The sequence below is a fragment of the Moschus berezovskii genome, chromosome 16, assembly GCF_049115385.1.
Source record: "Moschus berezovskii isolate FMDL1 chromosome 16, NW_MosBer_1.0, whole genome shotgun sequence".
In the NCBI taxonomy this organism is placed as follows: domain Eukaryota; kingdom Metazoa; phylum Chordata; class Mammalia; order Artiodactyla; family Moschidae; genus Moschus; species Moschus berezovskii.
In genome coordinates, this window is record NC_142475.1 from 66,898,063 (window position 1) to 66,918,712 (window position 20,650).

A 20,650-nucleotide genomic window follows, 5' to 3' on the forward strand; every position below is an offset into this window, starting at 1 on the left:
GTGTGTGTGTGTGTCTGCTCTTTGTGACCCCCATGGACTGCAACCCACCCGGTTCCTCTGTCCTCGGGATTTTCCAGGCAAGGATACTGGAGTCAGTTGCAATTTCCTACTCCAGGGGATCGTCCCGACCCAGGGATCAAACCCTCATCTCTTGCGTTTCCTGCATTGGCAGGCAGATTCTTTACTACTAGAGCCATCTGAAAGCCCTATAGGGCCTTGGAGATCTTAGTAAAGAGTTGAGCATTCAGATGCAGTGGAGAGGGACTGAAAAGCTTTAAGAGGGTGATAATCTGATTTGGCTTTATATAGATGACCCTAGCTACAAGTAGAAAAGCTTGGGAGTGACACGGGTGGGGTGAAAAGAGAAGCAGAGAGACCAACTGGCATGGCTTGTGTAGTATTGCAGGAGAAAGATGAAAAGCTTGGACCAGAAAAGCTGGCACAAAAATGGAGAAAGTTGAGAGATTGGGGATTTACTGTGGAGATGGATCTGGGAGGATCTGCTTATGAATTGAATATGGGGTATACAGAAGTCAAAAGAGAAACAAAGTTTTTTGGCTTTCTAACTGTGTGACACCTGGAGAGTGAATGGTATCACAGAAATGAAGAACCATGTTCCAGACAGAGCTTGGGGTGTTGGGAAAGCATCCAGGTGGATACGTCAATCAGGCAGTAGGGTGAGCTCAGGTCTATGAGGAAGACAGTGAGGTTGGAGAGAAACACCTGGATTGTCATCAGCTTCTAAGTGGCATTTAATATCATGATGCTGATCAACATGAAACAGAGAGTATGTATCCTGAGAAAAGAGAGCTCAGAGCAAGCTGTGTTTATAGCAAACACTTAGGTGCCAGGCATAGGGAAAAGACTCAGCAAAGAACACAAAAGAGGAACTGCCCATGGGCTGAGAGAGAAGAGAGAACCAGCAAAGAAAGTTTTCCAAGGAGAATGTGAACACCTGTTTTCACAGATGCTGGGATGTGAGGCAGGAAGAGGGATGAGAACTGACATCAGATTTTGCACGTGGAGGTCACGGATAACCTGAGAAGAGCTGCTTTGAGAGAGGATGGAGGTGAAAGTCTGGATGGAGGAGCTGGGAGTCCACAGGAAATGAGGAAATGCAGAAGCTCTGAAGACAGCATCTCTCAGCGCGCTCCGCTGTGAACAGGGGCTTGTACTGAGGAAATGTCTGAAGCAGGGGGTGGAATCAAGAGGTTGCTCGCTTGTTTGTCTGTGTTAAGATGGAAGACACCAAAGCACGTTAGTACACTGATGTAGCAGAGAGGGAAATCGGGGGTCCCGGGCGACTCAGTGGTAGAGAATGCACCTGCCAGTGCAGGAGCTGCAGGAGACGCAGGTTCGATTCCTGGGTCGGGAAGATCCCCTGGAAATGGCAACCCACTCCAGTAATTCTTGCCTGGGAAATTCCATGGACAGAGGAGCCTGACAGAGGGCCACAGTCCACGGGGTTGCAAAGAGACAGAGTTAAGCACGCATGGTCAATGAGAGAGAGATGCGAATGAAACGGAAACGAGGAGTAGGACTTGCAGGAGTGAAGTCAATGGAGGAGGCAAGAGGGTTTAGGATTGGAGCCTGCAAGCTGAAAACCGACTCTGACTCATAGCAGGTAACGGACGCCACTGTTGTAAAAGGAAAGGCAGAGAGTATGGGAAGAGTACAGAGGTGATTCTCCATGGTTCCGAGGGACTGAATGGATGGACAAGTGAGCCTATCTGTTTCCACAACCTGAGTAATTTAGCATATTTTCAAATTCCACATCATTCATGCATTTCACAGTTCTCCATTCTCTGAGCTCACACAATACTCTTTGCCTAAACCAGCTGTCACTTTCCACGCATATCTCTGCCTAGTTATGTGTTTAAGTCTTTGGTGCCCTGGCTTCTTAATGAGGCATTTAAGGGCACCTATACTCCTGTGCCTCCCAGCACAGTCATCATTGCATAGCAGAAATTCAACACATACATTTACTGACTAACTGGAGTCAGTTTTCCAAGGTCCTGTCCCCAAATACCATTATTAATATTAATGTTGCTTCTAGCTCTGATGTTCTACAATTATCAATTCAGTTCAGTTCAGTCGCTCAGTCGTGTCCAACTCTGTGACCCCATGAATCACAGCACGCCAGGCCTCCCTGTCCATCACCAACTCCCGGAGTTCACTCAAACTCATGTCCATCAAGTCGGTGATGCCATCCAGCCATCTCATTCTCTGTCGTCCCCTTCTCCTCCTGCCCCCAATCTCTCCCAGCATCAGAGTCTTTTCCAGTGAGTCAACTCGTCGCATGAGGTGGCCAAAGTGTTGGGAGTCTCAGCTTTAGCATCAGTCCTTCCAATGAACACCCAGGACTGATCTCCTTCAGAATGGACTGGTTGGATCTCCTTGCAGTCCAAGGGACTCTCAAGAGTCTTCTCCGGCACCACAGTTCAAAAGCATCAATTCTTCGGCAATCAGCTTTTTTCACAGTCCAAGTCTCACATCCATACATGACCACAGGAAAAACCATAGCCTTGACTAGACGGACCTTGGTTGGCAAAGTAATGTCTCTGCTTTTTAATATGCTATCTAGGTTGGTCATAACTGTCCTTCCAAGGAGTAAGCCTCTTTTAATTTCATGGCTGCAATCAGCATCCTCAGTGATTTTGGAGCCCCCAAAAATAACGTCTGACACTGTTTCCACTCTTTCCCCATCTATTTCCCATGAAGTGATGGGACCAGATGCCATGATCTTTGTTTTCTGAATGTTGGGCTTCAAGCCAACCTTTTCACTCTCCTCTTTCACTTTCATCAAGAGGCTTCTTAGTTCCTCTTCACTTTCTGCCATAAGGGTGGTGTCATCTGCACATCTGAGGTTATTGATATTTCTCCCGGCAATCTTGATTTCTACAATTATCAGTCAACTGCAAATATGTACTCTGGTCACCAAAACAGCAGATATGATTGTAAAACCTCAGAAATTACTAGCTCTGAATCCTTGAATCTACTTATAAGAGTGTTCCAGCGAAAAAAACAAAGGACTCAGCATATACATAATCACAAAACCTACAGAAGTTTAGGTGAGAAAAATAAACTCGCCATCTGAATCCTAAGATACTTTTTCCCATAACTCAACTTTCACAACCCTCAGTGTACAACTGATGCAGGCTTCCCAGGTGACACAGTGGTATAGAATTCTCCCTGCCAATGCAGGAGACTCAAGAGACACGAGTTTGATCCCTAGACTGGGAAGATCCCCTGGAGAAGGAAATGGCAGCCCGCTTACAGGGAAAATTCTATGGACGGACAGGTCTGGCTGGGCGACAGTCCGTGGGATCATAAAGAGGTGGATATGACTGAGCACACAGCCCAACAGTCAGGACCACGAACAGAAGGTACTGAGTTTTCCCATTCTAAACTAGGTCACAAAAAAAGACACCATTTTACTCACACTCTCACTGAAGACGGGTGCAAAAACGTGTGCAAGATGGGTGCAAAAATGAAGAGAAGAATTCATTTACGTTTGGATATTTTTATTAAAATTAATTTACATATGGAATTTTAATTACAGGATGCAAGTCTGTGATTAATTCTGTTTCAATTTACGAGGATGTACTTGGTTAATGGAGCACCTCTGAAAAAGGGCTTTATTGAGGGATCTCATCTCTATGATTTACTGTCTGAGTATACGTGATGTTCCTTTCATTACATAAGAAATTATTATTTGTCCTTGAAGGTGAATCCATTGCAAGGGTGAGGAGATGATGCCCGTGCTATTGTGTAACCTACTATTTTTGAGGGAAGTAGCAGATTCGGATGGCTCAGAGGTTAAAGCGTCTGCCTCTAATGCAGGAGACCCGGGTTCGATCCCTGGGTCGGGAAGATCCCCTGGAGAAGGAAACGGTAACCCACTCCAGTATTCTTGCCTGGAGAATCCCATGGACGGAGAAGCCTGGTAGGCTACAGTCCACGGGGTCGCAAAGAGTCGGACACGACTGAGCGACGGAACGGAATGGAACGGAGCAGATTCGGAAGAAAACTTGTTTGGCTTTCTTGTCATAAACCTCTTTCCCTGTGTATTCAATACACACACGTGCATTGCTGATTAATGCTCAAATCCTGGCTGACATTATGATAAACTTTAAAGCAAGCCTACCTTAGAGAGAGGGAAAGAGCAAGCACTGCCTTTTCTTACAGAAAAGCTCTCTTGAACTGAAGGTTTGAGGCAAAGGAAAGGAAGACGAGGCAAAAAACTGAAAGCAGAAGACCTGAATATAGAAAAAGAAAACAGAGCATAAGGGGAAAAATACTATCTAAGGAAGTGTCCTTGAATAACCTTGTTTAGAAAACTGTGACAAATAAGCCTATCTATGTAATCCCGTTATGAACTGTTAGCTTAAGGCTTAGTCAAAGAGAAACTGTGGAATGAGATTAAACCAGTAAGAAAACATGCTTGTCTGCTGCTTGTTGGGAGAACAAAACAAAGAAAACAATAAATGAACAATTACAATCCCTTGCTTCCCCTCCCCCTGCTTCAGAAGCAAAACAATTAGGAAGGAAGATCTCCTGATAAAGCAAATGCCAAACCCCAGTTTTTCTCCCAGCTGCACTAGAGAAAAGAATGCGTCTGCTTGCGTTATTCACTTCCTAATGTTCTTTTTATAATGATGAAAGAATGATGTGATTTTTAAAGGGAAACACAAGTTCTGCCTAGCATTCCCTTTTCGTAGGCGTTCCCTCTCCTGGTACCTAAGAAGATACATGGTGAAAATATTCTACTTCCCTTTGGTATTTCCTCCCCTCCTCCAAGTCTAAGAGCATCCCCCCAAAGCTTTGCAAGTCAAATACTTGACTCCACCAATACACCCATGTGTGTGCTCAGTCGTGTCCTACTCTTGGTGGCCCCTTAGACTATAGCCTGCCAGGCTCCTCTTCCAAGGAATTTTCCAGGCAAGAATACTAGAGTGGGTTACCATTTCCTATACCAGGGGATCTTCTTGACCCAGGGGTCGAATATGCTGCTCTTCCTGCCTCTTGCATTGACAGGCAGATTTTTAACTACTGACCACCTGGGAAGCCATGGTGGGGGTTAAGTAGCTATGTCCTGTTGGACTCTTGTGACCCCATGGACTGTAGCCCACCAGGCTCCTCTGGCCATGGGATTTTCTAGGTAAGAATAGTGGAGTGGGTTGCCATAGGCAATAAATGAATACATGGTGTGTGTGTGTGTTGGGGGGGGGGGGGTCTGTGTGCCAAAACCTTATTTACAAAAACAAATGACCACCCTCGGGGCTGTCATTTGCAGACTCCTGGGTTAGATGGTTGCTGCTGCTAAGTTGCTTCAGTCGTGTCCAACTCTGTGCAACCCCATAGACGGAAGCCCACCCGTCTCCCCCATTCCTGGGATTCTCCAGGCAAGAACACTGGAGTGGGTTACCATTTCCTTCTCCAATGCACAAAAGTGAAAAGTGAAAGTGAAGTCGCTCAGTCGTGTCTGACTCTTAGCGACCCCATGGACTGCAGCCCACCAGGCTCCACCATCCATGGGATTTTCCAGGCAAGAGTACTGGAGTGGGGTGCCAATGGTAAGAGAAGTAAAAACAAGGGTTTGAGACATCTTCGATGAAATTGGGGTCCCTACAGCTGATCCTGAATTTATTTTTTATTATACATGTCCTTCATGGATTTAAAACATGGATCTGTCACTAAGGGTACTGGAATACATGAGGAAGGCGAGAGTGATTTGTGAACAAGTATTTCTGCTCTGACCACTTTTTGTCACTTAAAATCAAAGGTGTGGTGGTAGAGGAGGTGCATACAAAAGGAGCAGTGATGGAAAGAGAGGAAAGGCTTCTAGTCCTCCAAACGGACCAGCTCTGCACGCCAGCCAGGGAAACAGACCCATTCACTGAGAACACTCTTTCGCATAAGTGGACCCTAGATCAGTAGCATGAGAATCTCCTGGGATCTTGTTAGAAATGCAAATTTTCAGGGCCTACCCAGTCCAGCTGAAAAATTGGAGGGGGGGATGTGGAGGGGGGACCCAGAAGTCTGTATTTTATAAAGCCCGGGAGTTGGTGATGGACAGGGAGGCCTGGCGTGCTGTGATTCATGGGGTCGCAAAGAGTCGGACATGACTGAGTGACTGAACTGAACTGAATGATCCTGATACAGTACTCCAGTTTAGGGTAAGTTACTATTCTAGAGTGCATTCCATTCCTCTCAGTTGCTGAGTTATTTATGTTCAAATGGAAAACTCTGATCAGGAACTCATACATTCCTGTGTAGGAGAATAAGAAGAATAACTCATAAAAGGTGGTAGAAAGCAAACCGACAGGTATTATTCTGAATCCTTGATTACGTATTCTCGGTATTGCAGGACAAACATTCCATTCCACATGTGCCTGGCTTCTGACCTCTTTTTTCTGCCTGATCTGCTTTTAATCTCTTTCTTCTATGAGTGCACGCTCATGGGATACAAATATGTCTTTACTATTAACCAAGAATAATAGATTTTGGAAAGTAAATCCATACAAAATAAAGTATGTTTTGTTGGGTTAAAAATCAACACATTTGGAATGGGATGTTGCTCCGAATGAGCTATTTTATGGCAAGGCAAGTAACTCTGGATATGAAACACAAAGCATGAGCATCTCTTCAAAAGAAAGCTGTGAGAAAACCTTGGGAATCATAATTATCAGCTCCAAGACAACTCTGGTCAAAAGCAAGGGACCTGTAAACATTCACGTTCACACCTAGAATGGTGTCCAGATGTGAATAAGTTGTTGTGTGGTCCCTAGAGCCCTAATAAACAGAAGTTTGTGTGTAAGTGCAGAGGTCCTTTCTCCCTCCAAGCCGATCAGATGGTTGGTACGATTTCTTTCATGGAGAAATGCACTTTCCTTCGCAATAATGCCACTGCTCTGCCCGTGGCCAGAAGCAGTGGCATCTGGCTTTCTGAAGCTCAGAAAGCATGTCGGAGTGAGACTGTAAGCTTTGGGCAGAAAGGAAGGAGGCACAGTGAGTCAGGGAAGAAGGGAGGGGAGAACGGAAGGACTTCCTCACTTAATTTTCATCTAATGAGCCCTCCTGAGACCCAAACTCTGCCATCAGCAGACTTCAGAAGAGGAGGCCTAATCCCCTTTTAAACTCAAGTCATGCCAGCTGTGCGTATTAAGTAACTCACAGTATGGTATGATAACATCCATTTCTACAGGACAACCCTTTTGGAGGAAAACTGATTAATTCCATTGGATTGTCAGCATTTGGACCCCCTGGAAGTGTCTCAAAACGTATTAACCAAAGTTACACAACAACAAAAAGCAGCGGTAGTGAATGTCAACACTGTGAGAAAGTGGTTCCAGCAGCCACAAGCCATGTTCCACAAACTCCATCCATAGAGACAGCAGTCCTGAAGGCTGGCAATGTGGTCTTGATCAGAGTGACCTTTCCTCCACGCCTTCACTCAGCCTTCTTCTGACCACCATGTGGATGCAAAGGACCAAGAGAGGAAAAACTACAGTTCTGGGCAAGTTATCTTTGTTAGAAAACTTTACTTTGAAGTTTAAAAGAAGCAATTGGCCTTCAGCATAAATGCAGAGGCCAGTGTAAATTCATGACTATATAATTCTTGATGAGAACGTTTTCCATGTCATGCCTCACTACAGTAAATGATGGCTCACTTTGTACATAGTAAGGCCATATAAGATACCTATATTTTCCCCAAATTATCTGATTAGGATGGAGGGAAAACAGCAAAAAAAATAAAAGAAAGAGGGACCAGAAAAACTTTAATAGAACTCTGATTTATCCCACTGACAGAGGAGCTTGGCATGTTACAGCCTATAGGGTCACAAAAGTGTTGGATATGACTTAGCAACGAAATAATGATATTCTAACATAAAATTTTGTACTTCACTGGTGGTATAGGGGTAAAGAATCTGCCTACCAATGCAGGAGATGTGCGTTTAATCCCTGGGGCAGGAAGATGCCCCTGGAGAAGGAAATGGCTACTCCTTCCAGTATTCTTTCCTGGGAAAACCCATGGACAGAGAAACCTGGTGGGCTACAGTCCATGGGGTGGCAAAGAGTCAGACATGACTTAGTGACTAAACAACACAACTACATACAACTTCACTCAAGTTTACTATAGTTAAAGTGTAATTCAAAATGTTCAAATAAAGAAAAGCAAAATGAAGATAAAGCCAAACCACTTTGGGAACAAAAATTTTGAGAAGCAAATTCTCTTCACTGAAGACTCGCACTGATTACATTCTTTATATAGATTTAGGCAGAGATTTAGCGAAACAGCAATCTTCCTACTGAACCTCTTGAAGATGGGCTGAACATAGTTGCCGAGGCATCACCATACCGTCACTGCATAGTGACTGCGCCAGCATCTCAGGGTCCTTAATGATGAGCGATACCAAGAACTTCAAGGAGTCACACCTGCCACTTCCTGCAGCTTCCTTCTCCCCTCTGCCAAGTAACAGAGAGCAGGACTTAGAAGCTCTGCTCATCATGAGCCAACTTCACTTCAGAGATCAGATGAATGAACACTTGAGAGGTGAAGAAACTCACCCACCAGGAGACATGAGCCAGGAGTAAGCTCCGTTTCCAAATCCAGGGCTTTCTCTCCCCGAAGGGCACTGGCTGAGGAACCGGGAGACAGCTCTCCCCTTATCCATGTAACTGACGGGTGAGTCCGGAAACCAGCGGGGGTCCCTGTTTCCTCATCTGTATTAAGGAGGGGGGAGGGCATTCCTTGACCCTTAATGTCACCTTTACCTTGCTAGTGAGATGCAGCCATTTAACCCGTGCATTCCGCCGAGGGGCATTTTTTTTCCTTCTAGTACAGTCAATGGCAAACCACTCCAGTACTCTTGCCCAGAAAATCCCATGGATGGAGGAGCCTGGTAGGCTGCAGTCCGTGGGGTCGCTAAGGGTCAGACACGACTGAGCGACTTCACTTTCACTTTTCACTTTCACACATTAGAGAAGGAAATGGCAACCCACTCCAGTGTTCTTGCCTGGAGAATCCCAGGGACGGGGGAGCCTGGTGGGCTTCCGCCTATGGGGTCACACAGAGTCGGACACGACTGAAGTGACTTAGTAGTAGTAGTAGTACAGTCGATGAGAGTTTCGATAATCGAGTCCAAAGCATAAACTTATAACTGGAGTCTAGGCTAATTCTCACTGAGGGTCAGGTGCCTTTTCAAAGGTAAAGGTTTCCAGTGAAAAGGGCGTGACAGTGGGTCTGGACTCTGTGGAGAAAATCGATCCATGTGCCATTCTGGCTTTCAGGACACAGATTCCTTCTTCTTAGTAACGGTTGAAATTTATAGAGGAGTACATCAGGGAACTCTGAATGTGACACAAAATCTCTTGATTTTGATTTTTGAAAAGGTCTCTGAGAATGTCTTATGTTATAGTTTAATTTTCATAAAACAAAAATACTGTTTATAATTTCTGGATTTATAATAAATTGAACAAATGCACTCCCTCTAAAGACTATTGGTTAATGTGATCATCCGTACTCAAAGGAAAATGTTTAAATCACCATGAACTCCAAGTGCTACAGCTGAAAGGAAAACAACAAAAGAAAAATCCAGAAAGAGCTGTCTAGCAGAGTAGCACAGAACTCTATCCTTGATTTTGTTCAATATTTTTATAAAGAACATGGTCAAATTAGTAAATGTCAAAGAAAAAAAAAATTGAATGATCTCTAGCATTTCTAGCATGGGATGTTTTGGTAATCTATCCCAAACAAAACTGTCAAAAATATTTATACAAAACAAAATCATCAAGAACATCTGCCATTAGATTAAAACAATGACCAAAAACGGTGAAAGGTAATAGAGATAAATGTAAAAAGAGTGAAAAAAAAATCAATAGGATAAATATAACCATGAGAATCTTGTCTTGACAGCATTTGAGGTAACATTATCTAGGGAATTGCTAACCGAAAGTTCTGTCTGAATTAAAAGTCTGAAAGGCCTTCTGAAAAGAAGCTAAAGCAATAGCTGGTAGGAGTGAATAAAAGATGTCAGAACACAGCTGGAGAATTATGCCATTACTGAGCATTCAGCCTTATTTGGAACCTGAGAGGTCAAAGATTGTTTCAAGAAAGATGACCAGACCAGCATACCGACAATAACAAAGCTATATTGTTTGAGAAATGGCTGAAGCAAACCGTGGTGTTTCCTTTGCAAAGATGACCCAGTAAGTGAATAAATGAAGAGCTTGGGAGATGATTATTAAATTTATTTTTACATATCCAAACAAGAGCTTGGGACCAACGAGTTGAAGCTAGAGAGGGAAAGTTTTTGGCTAAATATAACAAAAATGTTGCTGTAAATTAGAGTCTGCAACCATGGAAGGGGTTACACAAAGCAAAGACTTTATTCTGCATGACTTCATGCGTAATCATGAAGGTTGTGACTATGATTTTCAACATTTTTTTTTAAATTTTGGTTTATTTGACAGAAGGTTGGACTTGGTGGTTTGTTAAGTTTCTTCCCTTCCAGTTTCTATGATTCTATGAATATTTTTTCTAATATAAATAATGACAGCAATGATAGGGCATTTTCTTCTAATAGGAATTAGGTCAGTGATGATAACTCCTTACAAATGCCCTGTAATAGCAAGCCCACTACTTTAATGAATGCAGGATCTCTCATGTAAACCATCTGTGCAATTTTATATCTAACTATTGAAATGATTTTCCTGTAATTTCTTACCCAATAATCTGTGTGGATTGACTACCATAAAATTAATGTTCACACATTGGGTATTTTGTGATACCTTTGAGTCAGGCCCTAGGCTATATATATACTTATACTGAATAAGAGGTTTCCTGATCTGACAGTCAGCTTTTCAAAACCAAATCCATCAAATTGGAGGATCAGAGACTACCTCAAATAGTAAGTAAAATAGCTTCCCTTCATGCTTCACTGACAAACTGTAGCATTACTTATTATTATTATTTTTTTACTATTTAGGAAAAATGACTTGTATTTCTTAGGAGAATTTTTTCTTTTAAATCAGAACATCTCTAGAAAACAAAGGCAAGACAATAAAAAATAATAAGCAACCAACTCCCCCCATTTCCAAATTGGATCAGAAAAAAAAAGAAGTTTATAAAAAGTGGTCTCCAAAATACATAGGGGAAAGTGAATTCACCTGGGAAATAAGAAACTCAAAAGACAGTTGAGAGTGAAAAATTCTCTTATTGAGTCTCTTTTCCTCAAATGGATTTTCAGTGTTGTTCAGGAACTATTTTTCTTTAACTTTTTATTTTGTATTGAAGTACAGCCAGTTCACAATGTTGTGATAGTTTCTGGTGGACAGCATGATGATTCAGCCATATGTATACATGTATCCATTCTCCAAACTCTCCTCCCATCCAAGCTGCCACGTAACGTCGAGTAGAGTTCCCTGCGCTTTATAGTAGGTCCTTGTTAATTATGCATTTTAAATATAGTTGTGTGTACAAGTCGATCTCAAACACCCTAACTATCCCTTCTCCCTATCCTTCCTCTCTGCTGCTGCTGCTAAGTCGCTTCAGTCGTGTCTGACTCTGTGTGACCCCATAGATGGAAGCCCACCAGGCTCCCCCATCCCTGAGATTCTCTAGGCAAAAACACTGGAGTGGGTTGCCATTTCCCTCTCCAATGCATGAAAGTGAAAGGTAAAAGTGAAGTCGCTCAGTCGTGTCCAACCCTCAGCGACCCCATGGACTGCAGCCCACCAGGCTCCTCCTTCCATGGGATTTTCCAGGCAAGAGTACTGGAGTGGGGTGCCATCGCCTTCTCCGATCCTTCCTCTCTGGTAACCGTAAATTCATTCTCTAAGTCTGTTTAGAAGTTTTCATGTTTAACCTCTGATTTCCTAATCACCACCCCACCCATGTCCCACTCCTCCTGACCGTTGTTCTAACATGTACCATCTTATTATCTCATTCACGCATTGAGAGCTCTCCGCTCCCACTTTCTAGAGATACCATCTCAGTTAATGAGAAAATGAGAACTACTCAGAATTTACTCTTCTTTTTTACACAAATTTACTGTTTCTTTTTTTTGGGGGGGGGTTGGGCCCTCTTAATATCTTCTCTCTGACTCTTGTCTCTTCTCCAAGCCATAGTACACCCTCCTGGCAGACTCACCTTCCTAAAGGCATAACTCTGACCATGACACCAATCTAGTCTAATTCTGTTCAGTCCAACCCACTGCCTACAGTAAAAGCCATTATTAGCCCAGCCTGGTATTTAGGGCCCTTAATAAATGTGAAGAAAGCTGAGCGCCAAAGAATTGATGCTTTTGAACCGTGGTGCTGGAGAAGACTCTTGAGAGTCCCTTGGACTGCAAGGAGATCCAACCAGTCCATTCTAAAGGAGATCAATCCTGGGTCTTCATTGGAAGGACTGATGCTAAAGCTGAACCTGCAATACTTTGGCCACCTCATGCGAAGAGCTGATTCACTAGAAAAGACTCTGATGCTGGGAGGGATTGGGGGCAGGAGGAGAAGGGGACGACAGAGAATGAGATGGCTGGATGGCATCACCGACTCTGTGGACATGGGTTTGAGTGACCTCTGGGAGTTGGTGATGGACAGGGAGGCCTGGCCTGCTGTGATTCATGGGGTCGAAAAGAGTCGGACATGACTGAGCAACTGAACTAAACTGAACTGAACGTAATCTCTGATCAGTTTACTTTTCTGGTCTCTTTTACAAATCACGCTTAGGCATCTAATTATGCAGCATACTTCTTACCTCAAAAAGAGAAGTCAAGTGTTCTCTTGCTCCCATGTTCAGAATCAAACCCACCCCCCAATACGCTCACCACCAAACAACTGACATCTAAGGAATTTTTTCATCATTTTTAACTTCCCAAATGCTTTCCTCCTGTTCAAAGGCAAATAACACTTTTTCTCCCATTGCCCCAGCATTTATCTGTTTGTATTTGGAAATAGATGGATATGTCTTTTATAACCTCTACTAAATTATAAACTTGAAAGCTATGCTGTTTCCTGAATGTTCCATAGTATCTGGCTCTAATAGATATAGAATGCTTGTTTCGGGGTCCTTGAGATGGCTGTCATTTCTTTTTCCCTTCCTAATGCAAATGCTGGGCTTCCCTGTGGCTCAGTGGTAAAGAATCTGCCTGCAATGTAGGAGCTGGAGATTCAGTCCCTGAGTAAGGAAGATCCCCTGGAGGAGGGCATGGAAACACACTTCAGTATTCTTGCCTAGAGAATCCCATGGACAGAGAAGCCCGGAAGGCTACAGTCCAGAGGGTCTCAAAGAGTCAAACACAACTGAAGCAACTTAGCATGCATGCAATGCAAATGTCACTGTTTTATCAAATGGGCCAAGGCCAATAAGGTGACACTTAAGAGAGTCTTTATTTTTCTCTAAACTCTGCCTTCTAACCTCCTCTGTCATATCTTCCTCAATTTCTCCTTGATGACACTTCTATCATACTTGGCTTCCTGGTCACTTTCAATTATAAAAACAATCTCATTTAGGTAAACAACTCTGATTCATTTCCAGGTATTAAAATACGACAGGCTGGTCTAAATCAAACTGAGACCTTACACCCAGCCTGTGCACTCAAGGTCATAAAACACAAGGGAAAATGAAAAACTGTCATCGACTAGTGGAGATGGGAAAATGGGATGCGAGATGAGACATGGTGACAGCTTGAATTCTCAACAGAGAGAGGAGAACCTGCTGAAACCTGTTAGTAAACAAAGTCTGGAATTCTGTTTTTAGGAGGGAACCAACATCAGTTCCTCAGTTTTGAAAAGTATATATGAGATATATATAGATACAGTTCAGTTCAGTTCAGTCGCTCAGTTGTGTCCGACTCCTTGCGGCCCCATGAATCACAGCTCGCCAGACCTCCCTGTCCATCACCAACTCCCGGAGTTCACTCACACTCATGTCCATCGAGTCAGTGATGCCATCCAGCCACCTCATTCTCTGTCGTCCCCATCTCCTCCCACCCCTAATCCCTCCCAGCATCAGACTCTTTTCCAGTGAGTCAACTCGTCACATGAGGTGGCCAAAGTACTGGAGTTTCAGCTTTAGCATCAGTCCTTCCAATGAACACCCAGGATTGATCTCCTTTAGAATGGACTGGTTGGATCTCCTTGCAGTCCAAGGGACTCTCAAGAGTCTTCTCCTACACCACAGTTCAAAAGCATCAATTCTTCGGCAGTCAGGTTTCTTCACAGTCCAACTCTCACATCCATACATGACTACGGGAGAAACCATAGCCTTAACTAGATGGACCTTTGTTGGCAAAGTAATGTCTCTGCTTTTTATATGCTGTCTAGGTTGGTCATAACTTTCCTGCCAAGGAGTAAGCGTCTTGTAATTTCATGGATGCAATCACCATCCGCAGTGATTTTGGAGCCCCCCAAAATAAAGTCTGACACGGTTTCCACTGTTTCCCCATCTATTTCCCATGAAGTGATGGGACCAGATGCCATGATCTTCGTTTTCTGAATGTTGAGCTTCAAGCCAACCTTTTCACTCTCTCACTTTCATCAAGAGGCTTTTGAGTTCCTCTTCACTTTCTGCCATAAGGGTGGTGTCATCTGCATATCTGAGGTTATTGATATTTCTCCCGGCAATCTTGATTCCAGCTTGTGCTTCTTCCAGCCCAGCATTCCTCATGATGTACTCTGCATATAAGTTAAATAAGCAGGGTGACAATATACAACCTGACGTACTCCTTTTCCTATTTGGAACCAGTCTGTTGTTCCATGTCCAGTTCTAACTGTTGCTTCCTGACCTGCATACAGGTTTCTCAAGAGGCAGGTCAGGTAGTCTGGTATTCCCATCTCTTTCAGAATTTTTTACAGTTTATCGTGATCCACACAGTCAAAGGCTTTGGCACAGTCAATGAAGCAGAAATAGATGTTTTTCTGGAACTCTCTTGCTTTCTCCATGATCCAGTGGATGTTGGCAATTCTGCCTAAAGCCAGGGAACATATTAACACTTCTCAAAGTGCCACTGTACTTCCATATGTACTTTGTGAAAGTCACGTTCAAACGTGAACATTCCCACTACTCTGAATCTTGAAAAGAGAACTACAAGTATATTTAAATGGCAGAGTAGCTTAAGAATGGGGCTCTCCTGGTGGCTCAGAGGTTAAAGCGTCTGCCTCCGATGCAGGAAACCCGGGTTCGATCCCTGGGTCAGGAAGATCCCCTGGAGAAGGAAATGGTAACCCACTCCAGTATTCTTGCCTGGAGAATCCCATGGACGGAGAAGCCTGGTAGGCTACAGTTCATGGGATCGCAAAGAGTCGGACACGACTGAGCGACTGAACGGAACGGAACGAGCTTAAGAATGAATGGAAACCTCAGAGGATGTGACCCAAGGGCAGGACTGAAGGAGAGAGTTACATCAATCTGTCAGTAACTGACATAGTCCATCAGATCCTACGGATCCTCCACAGAACATCAGAGGTGCCAGGTTACACCTCATGCAGAAGCACCTTTTCAAAGTTTCGGAGCCAGCTCATATCTCTTGGAAATTATGCTTTAACTAGTAAAGAAAGGCAACACCAAAGAATGCTCAAACTACCGCACGATTGCACTCGTCTCACACGCTAGCAAAGTCATGCTCAAAATTCTCCAAGCCAGGCTTCAGCAATATGTGAACCGTGAACTTCCAGATGTTCAAGCTGGTTTCAGAAAACGCAGAGGCACCAGAGATCAAATTGACAACATCTGCTGGGTCATGGAAAAAGCAAGAGACTTTCAGAAAAACATCTATTTCTGCTTTATTGACTATGCCAAAGCCTTTGACTGTGTGGATCACAATAAACTGTGGAAAATTCTGAAAAAGAGGGGAATACCACACCACCTGACCTGCCTCTTGAGAAACCTGTATGTGGGTCTGGAAGCAACAGTTAGAACTGGACATGGAACAACAGACTGGTTCCAAATAGGAAAAGTAGTATGTCAAGGCTGTATATTGTCACCCTGTTTATTTAAGTTACATGCAGAGTACGTCATGAGAAACACTGGGCTGGAAGAAGCACAAGCTGGAATCAAGATTGCCGGGGGAAATATCAATAACCTCAGATATGCAGATGACACCACCTTTATGGCAGAAAGTGAAGAGGAACTCAAAGGCCTCTTGATGGAAGTGAAAGAGGAGAGTGAAAAAGTTGGCTTGAAGCTCAACATTCAGAAAACGAAGATCATGGCATCTGGTCCCATCACTTCATGGGAAATAGATGGGGAAACAGTGGAAACAGTGTCAGACTTTATTTTTGGGGGCTCCAAAATCACTGTAGATGGTGACTGCAGCCATGAAATTAAAAGACGCTTGCTCCTTGGAAGGACGGTTATGACCAACCTAGACAGCATATAAAAAGCAGAGACATTACTTTGCCAACAAAGTTCCATCTAGTCAAGGCTATGGGTTTTCCAATAATCATGTATGGACGTGAGAGTTGGACTATAAAGAAAGCTGACTGCTGAAGAATAGATGCTTTTGAACTGTGGTGTAGGAGAATACTCTTGACAGTCCCTTGGACTGCAAGGAGATCCAACCTGTTCATCCTAAAGGAGATCAGTCCTGGGTGTTCATTGGAAGGACTGATATTGAAGCAGAAACTCCAATACTTTGGCCACCTGATGCTAAGACTGACTCATCTGAAAAGACCCTGATGCTGGGAAAGATTGAAGGCAGGAGGAGAAGGGGACGACAGAGGATAAGATGGTTGGATGGCATCGCCGACTGAATGGACATGAGTTTGGGTAACATCCGGGAGTTGGTGATGGACAGGGAGGCCTGGCATGCTGCAGTTCATGGGGTCACAAAAAGTCGGACACGACTGAGCAACTAAACTGAACTGAGGGATGAATATTTTCCAATATAGCTAGTGTTTCAATGATTTGCAGCTATTGACTTGTAAGAGAAATGCGATCACATAGAAAGAATTCTGACATTTCCATGACATTTTCTGCTTAAAGGGGGGGTGGTGGTGTAGATTTTCTTTTCTTTCTTTTTAATTCAATGCTGAGTTAGAGATGAAGCAACAAAAGAGAGGTGGAACATTTTGCCCACAAGTAGTATTCTCTTAGCTGCCACTAAGGATGACAGCCCTCAATGTTCATTTCAGTGCTACTGTTTTCTCAAACTCTTATGTTCCCCTGATACCTTCAGCAGAGGATACATTATAGAGACACTTATGTCATCATGCTGTTTATATTTAAGACTTTTCAGATATAACATGCTTCATATTCAAGAGTTTTATTTACCATGGGACGGTTTTCCTGGTCTTGTTTTATTATTGACAGGTAAAATCTTGGCCAAGTTTCCTTTTTGACTTTGTTTTAATCCTGATACATTTAAAGAAAAAAAAAAGTGACACACAACTTCAGATTCTGTAAGGAAGGCAAAGTATGGAATGCAGAGGTACTATCCTCAAGGGAAATGTCAAAATGCATATCTTAGACAAATTACTGGTGTAGCTGTCAGCCTTCAGAAGTCACCTCTCACTATTTTTAGGTGCAACTGAAAAGGCTAGGTTACTAGGTGTCCCTTTCTTTACTCTCAGGACAGCGGAGATGATGATAGATGTCACTCAAGTTTCTTCTTCAGAGACCTTTGGGAATGACATCCCTCTGTTTTGGAAGATATACTCAGAGTTCTGATTAAAGGGTACACATTGACTAGGTCACCTTCCAAAAAGATCTGCAATGTCAGTAACTCTTCTTCTAGCATGGTCTGTCCTCCTGAGCAATTGAGACTCATTACTTTATTTTTGATAATAACATTAAGGAATATTTCTTAAACATATAGGGAATTTATTTCACAAACAGGAACTCAGGCGGTCAGTGACAACAGCAAGGGTTGCTAAGATTTTACAATCTGATCACAAAAGGCTGGCAGCCAAGCCAGGAAAGCCAATTTGGAAAGTGTGGGTAGTGGATAATCTATTCTGGAACAGTCTGGAATCCATCTGCTCTGAGCTTAACCTCTTGGCACAAAAACCGATACATGTTCCAGCATTTCCGTGTTAATTAGGATGATGATCTGGATGTGATCTGGATGCAACGTGAAGATGAAGCTGGCTTCCTGGGGCTGGATATAAAAGTCACCAGTGGAGGAGGCAACGTGTGTCCCTCTGTTTGCTCTGAGATGATACTCAAGTCCACCCTCCACCTGAATGTTATCATACAGGTCCGTGATTTAATGAAAGGAATTGGTGGTTCTTCGGGGGAACAGCAAAGAGAAAATGAGGGGGTCCAGGTGACCCAAACAGAAACATGTAGGCCCAGCTCTCAGGCTACTTGGCTTCCAGTTTGCTTACTGCTAGATATAAACCCGAGAAGGATGTCTTACTGGTTCCATCATACGTTTCTAAATGAAACAATTTCCTAACCGTAAAACAACTCCCCTCATATATAGCATAATTTAGTTGGGATCATCATCATCAATCATTACAAAATAATTTGAAAAACATGTAAAAGAAGCATTCCTGTTAGTGATATCTCCCAGGGGAGCATTCCTAGTGATCTGATGGCCAACACCAAATCCAACTTGTGTGTAAGACTGGAAGTAGAGAGGAAAGAAGAACAGCTTTTTACCACTCAGTATGCTTGACACATGAACCCACCTGCCTCCTCCTCTTTGTATATACAGGAATACCAGCTGAATGAAGGACACACAGAAAGAATGTGATGGAAACACCCTAAACTGTGGACTATGCTATATGCAGAATGATTTTTAATTTCTCTTCAACAGAAGTGGGTGGCCATTGACTCAGTGACCACTCCAGCTGGGTTGCAAGAGATTGCATAAGGCAAAATGTATAAGCTGATGACATAGGATTAGGAGGTGCATTTTCTAAAGGAGAGAAAAGTTTTCAAAGTCAAACCCATTTAAGGAAGTGATGGGCATGCCATGCAAAAGTATTATCACTGCCGTGGCTCTAAAACCAAGATAAATATGGTTCATTCAAGAAATGAGATAGTATCAGTGTGTTAAAAATCAAAGAGCACAAGAGATCAAGTGATAAGAGGAGACTGGTAAGGGAGGCAGCAGAGCTGATGTAGAGCCTTTTAAGCCAAGCTGAAGAATTTAGACTTTAACTTAAAAGGCATTAAACTTTAGTGAAGAGTTTTAAGAAGAGAATGGCATAGCTAGATATTTATTAATTCAAAAAATGAAAAACACTTGGTTCATGTGGGGACAATGAATTGTGGAGTAGACAAGAGTGGGACATGTGCTGAAAACAAATGAAGATGAGAAATATATTTAGGAGTTAAAATGACTGGAAATTCATAAATAATTGGGCAATTTGGAGCATGAGAGATGAGAAAGATGGAGGAAGCAAGGAAGATCCCCAGCTTTCAGAATGCAGTTGAATGCATGCTGGCACCATCTGACCCAGGGTAGAACACTAGAGCAAGAAGTGTGTAGAGTGATGATGAGTGCAGATTTTGACCAGATTAACTCTGAGATGTCTGAAGAGAAATGAATATGTATACAGACATATCAGTCTGGAATGAAAGTCTGAGGAGTCATAGAAATTTGAGTCATGGGCACACGGAAGTACGGCTGAAAGCCCTAAACAAGAGTAAAATTTTAGAAGGAAAAAGCATATAGTGTTTATTACAAATGCCAAAGCCTCCTTTTTCTGTTTTCTCTTTCTTCAGTAGAAGAGAAAACACATTATCCACTTAACTCTGAAGTTATTTTTCCTAAAGATCACATATATGATCATTTATACTCTTTATATTTCCTTACTATCACACATTTTGAAATACGCTAATAATGGCTACCATTTTTGAGCCTCTATTATTCCATACAGCACGTTATATAATTTAGCTTTAATTATTCTACAGATTTCCAAGGTAGAAATCACTATCCCTATTTTATCAATGAGAAATTAAGGTTTAAAGATTTTACTTAACTGTCCTAGAGTCCCACACTGTTAGACCTAGAACTCTAATCTAGGTCTGAATAACTGAAATGTTTACCATCTTGGCACTATATCATACTGCTGTTATCCATAATCTTCATTAAAAAAAAAAAAACTAACCAGAAGACATCCAAAATAAGACTAATACAAGAAGGTTTATTTGCAAGTTTTGGAAAATGGGCAATCTGTATATTTCGGCCAGTCGGGGTATATTACTCACCATTACAAGGGCTTCCCTGGTACCCTAGTTGGTAAAAATCTGCCTACAATGCAGGAGACTGCCTGCAATGCAGGAGTCTGGTTCAATCCTTGAGTCAGAAAGATCTGGAAAAGGAAATGGCAATCCACTCCAATATTCTTGACTGGGAAATCCCATGGACAGAGGAGCCTGGTGGGCTACAGTCCATGCGGTTGTAAGAGTCGGACACGACTTAACGACTAAACCACCACCACCACTGTATGCTCAGACACATGCTTTGTGTCAACAAGTGACTGAAGAATTAGCCAACATATTAATGAAGGGGTTGACCTGTCCTTAGAGAACTGAAAAGCATATGTGACAGTCCATAAGTAATTAGGTGTTTAACTATAATTGGTACCTATCAGTATGGAGCCCCAAGCCTGAGGCCACACAGCAGAAGGTGAGCAGGTGAGTGAAGATTTATCCATATTTACAGCCGCTCCCCACTGCTCATGTTACTGCTTG

General features: G+C 42.9%; 1 protein-coding gene and 1 long non-coding RNA gene across 8 annotated transcripts in view; one reads left to right on the forward strand and one right to left on the reverse strand.

Moving 5' to 3' along the window:
* Positions 1-14,157, reverse strand: part of LOC129557846 (uncharacterized) — a 33,789-nt gene extending 19,632 nt beyond the window's left edge. For 2 of the 6 annotated variants that reach the window (XR_008686325.2, XR_008686326.2), the window contains exon 1: positions 1-14,157. This exon is cut by the window's left edge. This is a non-coding gene — a long non-coding RNA (uncharacterized LOC129557846). The other 4 variants (XR_016039373.1, XR_016039372.1, XR_016039371.1 and 1 more) reach the window with 3 other exon arrangements.
* LOC148775265 (A-kinase anchor protein 4-like) overlaps positions 1-20,650 on the forward strand; it is a 284,785-nt gene that overhangs the window by 91,585 nt on the left and 172,550 nt on the right. The window lies entirely within an intron of this gene.